This window comes from Pipistrellus hanaki (genome assembly GCF_964339955.1).
Source record: "Pipistrellus hanaki genome assembly, chromosome: 7".
NCBI classification, from domain to species: Eukaryota; Metazoa; Chordata; class Mammalia; order Chiroptera; family Vespertilionidae; genus Pipistrellus; species Pipistrellus hanaki.
Window position 1 is genome coordinate 23109306 of NC_140509.1, and position 12879 is coordinate 23122184.

Genomic DNA, 12879 nt, shown 5'->3' on the forward strand with positions numbered 1-12879 from the left:
CAGTTTCCATTCCCAGTATGGTCTGACTCTGGTGTCCAGCAAGTTTTTCCTGGTCTTTTATTCTCCTGCAGTGGGAAGCTTACAAATGGCTAAGTATCATATTGCCCTATAGTCCTAACACTTAATATCTTTGAAAAACATGTTGAGAGAAGATTTACAGTTCTAAAAGAGAGTGTAGGGTAAATTAATGTAAGATACATAGAGAACTAAAGTGACAAAACAAATTCCAGGAAAACAAAAAGTTGTACAAGAGAGGAAATATAATCATACTACATGGCTCAGCAATAAAAAATATCTTATGGTCATATCAACATAAATGATATGTACTGTGTTTCCCCGAAAATAAGACATCCTCCCTCCCAAAATAAAACCTAGCGCATGGAAAGATAAGACATCCCCTGAAAATAAGACCTAGCGCAACTTTGGGAGAAAAAATTAATATAAGACACTGTCTTATTTCGGGGAAACAGGGTAAATACTGACTATTGATCTAATCAAAAGCTGAGACAATAATACATTATGGGAAGGAGGAGATATGTGAGGGATCTGTGGGTGTGGTATAGGTGTTGGGGGAGGACAGTAAGTATGAAACAGAACCATATTTTCGTCTTCCATAATAGAACGTTGATAGATATATAAAATTGAAAAAATTTTTTAGAATAGCAGTATTAAGAATAGAAATATGGCTCTAAATACTAAAAGAAACATTAAAAAAGGATTGAAATTAGTCCCTTTGCGAATATCCCACATCCCACGTGGTTCAGGGTTCAGGTTCGAGCTTTGGAGGAGGCTGCGCACAAATGAAAGAGACAAGAAATACTAACTTGGACTTTGGGGGCCAGGCGGAATCCCAAGAAAGGACTCCAATTTGCTCTGGCCTTGCCATCCCTTTTATTCAGGTTTGGGATACACTCATAGCCCGTAGGCAGGCAATTCCAGTAATAGCTCCGTGATAGCCTATCAACAAGGATTTACATGAGACTAAAAGGTGGAAGTTGCTTCAGCTCCTTTGTCTCAAAGCAACAGTGGGTGTAGGGCTCTGACCCTTGCCAGAGCCTCAAGTCTGATCAGCCTTCCGGACTCCTTGTCCACCCCTTTCTGCTAGTGAGGCAATGGGTGGCTTTCTGCATCCCTTGGAAATAAGATTTGGGAGGGAAGCACATGAAACTCTTGGATTACTGTTTTTCATCAACTTTGTGGAACTACTTAATTTTTTAAACTATGAATATATAAACTGATTAAAAATAAAATTACATAAAATTTATTTGTAAATCATAAAATAATGGATAAAGACTATATTATTGATAGTATTGACAATAAACTATTTTTTTTAGTTGCTCTGGTACAATGTTTATGTTAGATCAGTGGATGGCAAACTCATTAGTCAACAGAGCCAAATATCAACAGTACAACAATTGAAATTTCTTTTGAGAGCCAAAATTTTTAAACTTAAACTATACAGGTAGGTACATTGTTATTAACTTAATTAGGGTACTCCTAAGCTGGCCTTTGCTAAAAACTCAAGGGGCCAAAGAGCTGCATGTGACTTTCAAGCCGTAGTTTGCCAACCACTGTGCTAGATAAATGAGAGCTTACAAATTAATGTCCAGAACACTGGCATATAGCAAATTCTCAATAAATAATAATTTTCTTCTAAATACAAGTACCTAAAACTTTCTTCATGTCAAAACAAATAGAAAAAAGTGAGACGTTTTGATTTTTTGTACTACCAACCAATATTGTTCTATTATAAACAAGGCTATTTTTTAAAATAATAATTTAATATTAGAAAAAGTTATAGTTCTGTAGCTACAATATGGAAATCAAATAGCTTACAATTGATTTAAAATGTTTCCTGTTTCCCCAAACCAATATGATGGTTACCAAATCAAAAGGAAAAATATGCTAGTTAATCATAGCATAAGCTTTTTGCCTAATATGGTATGAGCAGTTTTAACATTCTTACTGTATGACATCTTAGGGTTTGTATTTTGTTAACTCTCAGAGGAAGATTAGTAACGTATCATGTGCTTTTTTTTTTTTTTTTAACCACGTTGCTACCCGACTTTATTTAGAGCTCTGAAAAGCCTATGCTCCTTACATTATAATTAAGTAGTGATGTAATCTGCTCTGGATTTGTGTCTGAAATAATCACAGGCAATTTCACAGTGAGGTTTGCCTTGAATTTTTGTTTTATGAATAGATTCTCCTGGAAAATAAAAAAAAAACTTTCTAGAAATTCTGTTTGAAATGTCTTCTGTGAATTTCACAGATATTCTCAAACAGTATAGTATTATTTGTTCCAAAACCCATGTTCCCCAATTTGGTATCAACTATCAATACCATTTACCAAAGCTAGCCATCTCTCATATATGAGCTCTCAGAAGGTTCCTTATGTTCAGTCTGCTCCCATCTGCAATCTACAATTCTGCAGTTCATCATTTTACATTTTTATACTTTCTGTATGTCAATTACACATCCTTTTAAAATGCAAATGGTGAAAAAATCCAAATGGTGATTGGCCATTCACTACCTAATATTTTCCGCTTAATAACTAGGATCAAGAAAAGAAAGCTGTAGTGGGGAGAAGAGAAAGGTTAGGAGTGTGTGTGTGTGTGTGTGTGTGTGTGTGTGTGTGTGTGTAAGTTATGGTGGTTGGCTACGGAGAGCTTGAGCACAGAATGGGATGCTGTGCGCATGAGAAAGTGGGAAGAAGGGTGTGGAAAGAAATGGTGCTGGTCCCTGAGACAAAGTTTAAGAGGAAGGGAGGGAGGAAGGAAAGGAGGGAGAAAGAAAGAGAATTGTATTCTTTAGAATAGGGTAACTGCCTCATTAGAACAAAGAGTTATCTAATCAGCAGCAAAAGCTAGGGTACCAGCTTTGGGTACCTTAGGGTCTCTGCTGTATCTGTACTGCAGATGCCCACAGCCTACACAGCTCACACCTGCAGAATGCCTGGGAAACACTTTGATGGATGGGAGCAATTTTCAGTAACATAGGGAATGATGCTGCTTTGTACAACACTGTTCCCTTTATCTTGCAACACAAAGTCAAGTTCTATTTGCCCAATGACATGGCATTTCATGGCAGTGTGCTTTTCTAGCCAGGAGGGTGGTACTAAGGCATGATCTTTGAACAGCATGGCAGGATTCTTAGGAAAAATGACACACTATATAGATGGACATTTATCTCGTTTATTTAGAAAAGGCCATAGGCTTTTTGTCTTGTTTTATTTTGTAGACAACAATCATTGATAAACTGGTCAAAGGAGCCACATTTTTAATAAGAGAAGGAGGAAAAAGATAAAGAATTAATTCAATTAATATTGATTAAAAGTAATATAATTAATAAACCACTAAAATCCACATTTTTGGCATTTCCCGCCCCCCCCCCCCCCCCACTATGAATGGCCCACCCATTGAGTAAACATTTAACTGACAAGGAGTGTTTCTTAAAGTTTTTGTGTTGGTTAATGGTTCAAAACTTACATATCTCCTTTTATAGGATAGAAACAGTTTCATTGAAGTTATTTGAAATACCAGACACATTTGAAATAACATCCTGTAGAGGGTGGAGGTAATACAGATACTCTGATAATAACAATAAAAAAAAAAGAATGGAAAATTAATATGTAGCACATATAAATTGAAAAGTACATTTGCATAAAGACTCATTTTCCAGTTTTATGATTTACATGATTTATTCTTTTATTCGGTCATTTCCTTACTTGTCTCACAAAGACTTAGAAGTAGTCCTGAAATAAATATTAAAATATAAATAATTTTAAAATCTGTATTAGCTAAAATGTAAATAGGAGTAAGCCAAGATCTTGAAAAAACATACAGAATTCAGAAATGAAGACAGAAGAGATAAAAGAAGTTATATTAGCTAAGCTAAATAAATGTTTGGAAATTGAATTCATTTTTCTTGACTATTAGGTTTTCTCGAAGCTATTGAAAACCATAGCCATAAAGTTTGTAGAGTGTGGGGCAAGTCCCTCAGCAGACTTATATAAGTGCTTTGTACTTTGTAGACATTTAATAAATTCCTGTTGAACTGAGAACATTTTCCAAGCTTTACACCTTTAGTAGTTAGAACATGAGACCAATCAATTATTAAGTCTTTATTATAACATATTTTTGTTGTATTTGTTTTTATTTTTCTAATTTTAAATGTAGTATACATCATTGTATATAATTATGTACTTAGATATTAAAAATTTAAATCTCACATACCATCAAATCTAAAGGGAAATAACAGTAAAGTATATTTTTCTTCATTAAGTTTCTCTTCCCCATCACCTACTCTTCTTTGTGAGGGAGGAGGAAGGAGATGATGACATATAATAAAGGTACTTAAGTAGGGATCAGAAAACCTGCATCCAGTCAGGGCTCTGCTACTAGCTGCACCAGTCCACGGGAGGTAAATAGATTTCATCTTTAAGCCAGATCTCTGACCATAGAAGCTGCCTGGAGTGCTCCTTGGTCCTTGGTCACATCTGGATTCAGCAGAAAAACATGCCATAATGGGGACATGATTTTGCTAGTGGCCACCCTGGAGTCTGTTATTAAATTTATCAGTGATATGGGTTGAACTGTGGTAGGCAATTAGACACACATGAGCTGAGCAAGGACGATGGACCAGGTACAGAAGGTCAGCAGGGCAGAAAGCCCTGGGTGGCTAGCAATGTGCAAAACTGGGCGAACAAGGACTCTGATCCCAGGGTGACCTTTCCTCCCCTAGCATATGGTTGGCCATGCAGTTCAGACCCTCCCCTGACCTTTTCCCCTTGGCATGTTGCTAGTCATGCAGGTTAAACCCCCTTAGAGGAGGAACAGAAAAGGGGTCCAGAAAATAGCCCTTAAATATGAAGTACCCAGGACAATGAGGTTCTGATGGAATCAAATATATCTAGGCCACAGTGTGTTTCTGCTCTAGGCCCAGAAAAGCATCAAAACCAGACAAGAGACACTGTGGCTGCCTCAGGACCAGCTGTGTTGATTAATGACCCCTTGCCCTGGCACTGACCAGTCAATGGAGACCATGACCCTGTAACTACACACCTGGATAGCTGATGAATAATCTATTGGGATAATCCCCTGCAACTGACAGATAAATTACCCTTAAGACAGAGAACCCAGTACCCAGCTCTCTCTGGAGCACACTGGCGCCTTTCCTCACTCTCTTCCGCTAGAAGTATTTTCCTTGTCTCTGTTGCTCCTAAGTTTGCCTCTGTAACTTGTTCTCTGTGCCCATGCAGCTCAGCTGGCTCACTTCTTCCATCACTCAGTTCTTCCAGCTCTGTGACTTCCTAAATAAACTTTTGCTTGTATTTGCATCTTAGTTCTGAATTCTTTCTTAGCCAGAACTCGGGGGGACTAAGGTTGCTGAACCGAGGTCCATTTGCTGATAATATTTCGGTGCCATTTTCACCTCCAACAGAATTACATTATTTATATAGTGTCCTTTCAACTCTAATATATTATTTTTAGGTAAAGAAAAATCATAGTTAAAGTTCTCAGGAGTATTTTAAAATACAGGTTTCATTGTTACTTAGGTATGGCAAGGCCGACAGATCAGGGGATGACTGCCATGAAAATGGAAATTTATTATGCTCACAGATCCCGAGAGGAAAGGACACACCCCATCGTGAGGATCACACAGGGAAGCATGGGTAAGTCAGAGGCAGAGGGAGTAGGGGGAAATGTTGGCAAAAGCCTTGACAGTGGTTTCTGCAAAAAGAAATAGGTTTAGGATTATCTAATTCCGATAATTCCAGTGGGGACTGGAGCACAGGAGCTGTCCCTTAGTGGTCAGGTAGCCAGCTCTAGGGGGATTAGGGCAGGGGAACAGCTGCCCTGAGTGTGGGAGCAGTGAGGAGGTGGCTGGGGGTGTGGGCTCTGGATTGGTTGGTTTGCAGTCCCTCTGGAGTCATCAAGGTCCCAATTTCAAAGCATGAAGATACAGAAAATAAAAAGACATGGTTAACACCGTGCACTTCTTAGAATATCAGTTCTTTTTTTGCATTTCATTTAGGTCAATGCAGTATCTCCTACTGCTATGAATCCCTTTGATTATGGGGAGAAAATGTAAGCAACAAGTGATAATCTGTTCTTTTCCAAATGGGAGAGTGCTCAGACATCTGAAAGAGATATCCCCTTAAACACTCTTGTATTGTTTTGGTTGTAATAACAGCAGTTTGGATGTAGTTGTCCACTGTTAACAAGTTCATGATCTGTTATTGAATATTTTCAGAATATTATTCGGTTTATTGTTGAGACTGCCAAATCCAACCAATCAGTTTATGATTGCCCATCTGATGGCTAGGCATCACGATAATCTTACCTAAAGAGAAAGACAGTACCATAGATTATTATATCTTGCTAGAGGCCCAGTGCATGATATTCATGCACTTGTGGAGGCGGGCAGGGGATTGTCCCTCAGCCCGGCCTGCCCCCTCTTGCAGTCCTGGAGCCCTTGGGAAATGTCTGACTGACGGGCCTCTGCCACCACTGCTGCACTCGCCAGCTGTGAGACCGGCTTCTGGATGAGCGGTGTCCCCCTGTGGGAGCACACTGACCACCAGGAGGCAGCTCCTACAAAACCAGCTCTCTGACATCCCACAAGGGGTCCCAGATTGCGAGAGGGCATAGGCTAGGCTGAAGGACCCCACTGATGCATGATTGGGACCAAGGAAGAATCTGAGAGGTTGGCTAGCCAGGGAGGGATTATGGGAGGGCTCCAGGGTGTGTCTTGTCCGTCTCACACAGTCCTAATCGCCTGGACCCCAGCAGCAAGCTAACCTACCAGTTGGAGCGTCTTCCCCCTGGTGGTCAGTGCATGTAATGGTAACTGGTTGATCGGTCAACTGTCTGCCCACTGGTGGTCAGTGCACATCATAGCGAGTGGTTGAGCAGCCTTAGCATATCATGAGCATATTATACTTTGATTGGTTGAACAGACAACTGGATGATTGGACACTTGGCATATTAGGCTTTTATTATTGTATATGGGATTGCTAGCTCTTTTATGACTTTTTTAAAAAAAGATTCTTTGCAGAGAAAACTTCATCATTGTTTAACATGGCACTTCCCTTCTTTTTTCTTTTTTTTAATCCTCACTTGAGGATATTTTTAAAAAATATATATTTTATTGATTTTACAGAGAGGAAGGGAGAGGATAGAGAATTGGAAACATTGATAAGAGAGAAACAACGATCAGCTGCCTCCTACACACCCCCTACCAGGGATGTGCCTGCAACCAAGGTACATGCCCTTGACCAGAATCAAACCTGGGACCTTTCAGTCTGCAGGCTGACGCTCTATCCACTGAGCCAAACCGGTTTCGGCAGGATATCTTTTTTATTGATTTTAGAAAAAGAGGAAAAGAGAGAGGGAGAGAAACATTGATGTGAGAGAGAAACATTGATCATACGTGTCCTGGAGAGCTTAAGTAAGTGTATCAGACTAATATGATTACTTTAATTAAGCACTGCGATTTTTAGGATCCAACAAAAGAAAAGGAAAAAGAACAATTATTGACCCCTTTTGAATGTTAAGGTAGATAATTAGTTTCAAATTTGTAGTAGCAAAAAATAATTACACTGAATAATTGTTCCTCAGGATTTATATTACAGTACTTGATTATAAATGGTAGGGCATGAATATTCCTGAAATACAGAACACACTGGAAGAGAACATTGAATTTTTTATTTAAAATTACAATTTTTAAATTATTGAGAAAGATGAAACGATTGTTTATAGTGTCACCTTAGTCATAAAAAATATGAATCTAGCCATGGTTTTGTGTCAGAGTACTATTATTTTAGTGGTTGCTCACCTACTGTATCACAGCTATATCTATTTATGTTTTATCTATCTCAACACTATCAAAAAATCTAATTTTCATATGTAAATGATTTTTTTGTTTTCTCTTAGTCTAAAATGTCTTTTAATAACTAATTAAAATGTTAATTTGTGTGACAAAAAGCTTGTTCTGTACGCTATTTGTTCTGTACGCTATTTATGGGTGAAAGGATATTATAGGCTTTCTTGGTATGTGTTTTAAAAGCATCAAATCTTTTGGTTCCTGTATATCTTCTTATATTTTCAAGTGGAAGACAATAGGAAGTTACTTGATTTCCTTTATCCCAGAGGCCAATAGAAAATGGCTTTGAAACCTGAAATAATGCTAATCTACCTAAGCTGGTTTCTGGGTTTCCTAAGATGTTCATGAGATATAGCTGAAGAAATGCTTCACTTGAAAAGAAAACCAAATTGGCTCAGTCCTCTTTTGGTCCAAATGCTATCAACAGCTTCCCCCCTCCAATCTCTGTTCATCCATCTGACACCTTGTTTTGGTGATGGGAGTGGTGCCATACCACCTCAGAAATAGGGAGCACAGTTACCCCTAATGTATTGTTACTATGATTTACTCAATCTGTTTAATAAACCCATACCTGTGCCCAGGTAGATGGGAAATGGTGAGAGGAGAGGCAGCCCTTGCCAAAACCACCAGGCTGGAACAGGGAGCTCACTATTGCCAAGAGTGTGAGGCAGATGCATTCTGATGTACCATTCCTGCTGATTCTCTCACCTGCTAGCTTCTCCATCTGCCTTTATAGTCCTCATGTGCTCTTTCCTGCCCAGTTGATATCCCTGGACATGATTTTTTGATTGCCTAGACCTGGGATATCAATCTTCTCTCCCATTTTGTTGGAAAACTAGCCTTATCCCTTTCAAGCTAGACTTCCTTCATTGCCATTACACCCATGGGGTGACAATGATTGAGTTGTATAAAATAATTCAGCACTCCTCTGGTATGGAAGGATTGTTATGAGTTTTAGGGGTTGTCAAATTTCAAGGCTCTGTTTCACACCCCACATATTGCAAAGTGCTTAATAATTATCCACAAATGAGTAAGCTTTGAAAGAAGATAAAAATCATTATGAAGTAAATGACAGTTATAAGTGAGGCTTATTCAGAGAAACATTATTTTTAGTATATTTTGAACACCAGATAAATGTCAAAGAAGCCAATAAAAAAATAGTAAAATCTGCTGAAATTCACATTAATAGCTGCTGCAAGACAAAATGGAATTGTTCTTCACACGGTTGGTCTGTATGAGAAAGTGTTTCACAGGGCTACCAAAATTCTATCTTAGGATGTTGTTTTGGATACTAACAAATTTCAATGTTTTTTGGTGGATTCTTTAGGGTTTTCTATATATAATATGTCATTTGTAAATAGTGACAGTTTTCCTTTTTTCTTTCCAATTTGGATGTCTTTTATTTGTATTTCTTGTTTTGTTGCTGTGTCTAGGACTTCCAGTACTATTATAATAATAGTGGGAAGAGTGGGCATCCTTGTTTTGTTCCTGATTTTAGATGAAAAGCTTTCAGCTTTTTACCATTGAGTATGTTAGCCAAGGTTTTGTCATATACAGCCATTAGCAAGTTCAAGTAAGTTCCTTCTATACCCACTTTGCTGAGAGTTTTGGCCATTTTTTTTTTTTTTAACCATAAGTGGATATTGAATTTTGTCAAATTTTCTGCATCTGTTGAGATGGTCATATGATTTTTATCCTTGGTATTGTTGAGGTGTTGAATTATATAAATTGTTTTGTGGATATTGACCACCTTTACATCCTTGGCATAAATCCCACTTGATCATGCTGTATATCCTTTTAAAAAAATATTTTTTTAAATTGATTTCAGAGAGAAAGGGAGAAGAAGAGAGATAGAAACATCAATGAGAGAGAATCATTGATCAGCTGCTTCCTGCATGCTCCCTACTGGAGACCAAGTGCACAACCCAGGCATGTGTCCTCACCAGGAATTGAACCGTGACCTCCTGGCTCATAGGTCTACACTGAGCCACTCCTGCTGGGTGGGATGGGCTATCCTTTTAATGTATTGTTGAACTCAGTCTGCTAGTATTTTGCTGATAATTTTTACATCTATGTTCATTAGAGATATTGATATGTAATTCTCTTTTGTTTATGTTGTCATTGTCTGATTTTGGTATCAGGGTAATGCTGGTCTTGTACTGTATAATGAGTTTGGAAGCATTCTTTCCAATTTTTTGGAATAGTTTGAGAAGGGTATGTATTAATTTTTCTATAAATGTTGGGTAGAATTCACCTGTGAAGCCACCTGGGCCTGGGCTTTTGTTTGTTGGGAGTTTTTATTTTTATTTTTTTATTACTGCTTTAGTTTCATTGCTAGTAATCAGTCTGTTCAAATTCTCATTTTCTTCCTGGTCTAGCTTTGGAAGGTTATATATTTCTAGAAATGTATCCATTTGTTGGCATATAATTGTTTATAGCATTCTTTAATGATACTTTGTACTTCTATGGTATTGGTTGTGATCATTCCTCTTTCATTTCTGATTTCATTTATTTGGGCTCTCCTCTTATTTCTCTTGATGAACCTTGCCACTGATTTGTCAATTTAATTTATCCTTTCACAGAATCAGCTCCTAGCTTCATTGATAATTTCTATTGTTTTTCAAGTCTTTATTTTGTTTATTTCCACTATGATCTTTATTATTTCTTTCCTTCTACTTACTTTGGGTTTTGTTTGTTCTTCCTTTTCTGTTTCCTTCACGTGTAAAATTAGATTGTTTATTTGGAATTTTTCTTACTTCTTGAGGTAGGCCTATATACAATAGCTATGAACTTATCTCTTATAACTTCTTTTACTGCATGCCATAAATGTTTTTAAAGCTGTGTTTTCATTTGTCTCAAGGTAGTTTTTTATTTATTCATTGATCCATTGAGTGTTTATTATAAAGTTGTTTAATTTCTGTTTGTGTGTATTTTCCAGTTTTCTTCCAGTATTATCTAGTTTCATGTCATTTTGGTAAAAATATATGGTAACTATATCTACTTGAATTTATTGAGGATTGATTTTTGGCCTATCCTGGAAATGTTCCATGTGCATCTGAGAAAAATGTGTAGCCTGTTTGGATGAAATGTTCTAAAAATATCTATTAAAACAGTTTGGTCTAATGTGGCATTTTAGGCCAGTATGAGATTATTTTGAAATACTTACAGAATAGTAAGGTTAAAGAAAAAGCAAGACACTAGTTGAAATAGCATCTAATTCAATCTATCCTTGGGAATTTTGAGTTTAACCAAAAAAAAGAATTGAACTCATTTCAGGGGCCAATGGTCAGAATGAGACCAGGTGGGGAATTAAGGTACATATGTAAAATGCATTACATAAATCATGCATATCATGTGGCATATAAAATCATATAATATAAATGTCACATGGCTTAAGAAATTATCCAAGTGTTACATGCCTCTTTGAATTGTAACTGCAGAGAGTTGGTCAGGAAAGAGTAGTCCCCAGACAGTCAGCGAATTAACACTGGAAACAGATGGTAGGAGCAGTTTGAAGCTGAGCCAAGCTCTTTAGATTCCAAAGCAATCTTTAAACTCATTTTGCTATCCATGGAGAGAGATACATCATACCTATTAACTTACCTAATTGTCCTTAGCTAGCAATATGAGGTTCAGCCTTGTACTCTTTTAACTTTCATTTGATAGGCATTTGAAATGGAATATAATATTTAAAAGGTGTCTTCCAGTGGGTTAATGATTTCTGTTCAATATCTTTAAACTATTACTTCAAAATAACAAAATTCATTGAATAGCACTTATATCAATTTGCTCAGCATGTTGGTCTCTGTAGAACTGATGGCTTCCACTCCCTCCTCTCTTTTTTGAAGCCACGTTAATATGCTGGGTAACAGACTCAAGCTTTGAACAATGATGAAAGGATATTATAAAACATGTGAATCTAAAAGGCTAGAATATGACCCCACTAATTAAAAAAAAATTGTCCTCCAAATACCGTATTTTTCGGACCATAAGACGCACTTTTTTCCCCTCAGAAGTGGGGGGGAAAAGTCCCTGCGTCTTATGGTCCAAATATAGCCTACACATATACTGTAAAAAAAAAAAGTTTTTTTTTACTTGCCCGGCTCTGTGTGGTCTCTGTGTGCTTGCCCGGCTCTAAAATGGTTCTAAATGCTGCTGCTTACTTTACAGGGTTGATTACATGTGTTTATGACTGTGATGTTGGGTTTTAATGCACATAAAATATTTTAGGACACTATTTGTTTCAGAATCTTTTTTTCTTCATTTCCCTTCTCTAAAAACTGGTGCGTCTTATGGTCCAGTGCGTCTTATGGTCCGAAAAATACGGTATGTCATGCCTGTTTCAATGAACATTTTGTAAGGAGTGAAATGTAGAAAATCTAAAGTAGCATTTCCTTTTCTTCCTCTGCTCCTACAAGAGCATGTCCCACCCCACTACAGATTTGCTGAGCAATTCTTTTTCTTTTGTTCATTAAATGTTAATTGCTGTTTAAATTGTCCTATTTATAAACAATATGGGGTTTCTTGGCCTCATGATACAAAGCAACATTAAACTGTAGTCTAGCAGTGTAGGCAAGATCACAGGAGCCAGAAAAAGGCCAGGCCTTTACAGTAGCCAACACTTTTTAGTTGAAAATATCATTTTACACACATAGAACACTTATAAAATGTACTTGCTTGTAAACACAGTAAAATCCTGTCATTTACAATTCTATAAAGCTCTAAGTAGATAAAAAATAGGAAAAAAATTCTAATGGATATCAATAAGGCATTTTAAAACTGCAAACAGCTTTCTTTATTCAGTGTCAAAGCTAACCCCCTCACCCCTTCCCTCAAAGCTTTTTTTCTCACTTCTCACCCACACTCTCTCCTTCTTTACTGCTGTTTTATTTCTACTGGGGGTGATTTATTGACATCAGCGAGGCCGCGGTGGGTGTCCCAGTTTTATGTTCAGCAGCAGGAGGGTGTCAAGAAAATTCTGGTTCCCTTTTG

The 12879-nt window shown here is 37.4% G+C and overlaps 1 long non-coding RNA gene across 1 annotated transcript in view; it reads left to right on the plus strand.

The window, feature by feature from the left end:
* LOC311625168 overlaps positions 1-12879 on the plus strand; it is a 54962-nt gene that overhangs the window by 3855 nt on the left and 38228 nt on the right. Inside the window, exon 3 of the long non-coding RNA XR_014795448.1 lies at positions 5558-5674. This is a non-coding gene — a long non-coding RNA (uncharacterized lncRNA). The remainder of the gene's footprint in view (positions 1-5557; positions 5675-12879) is intronic.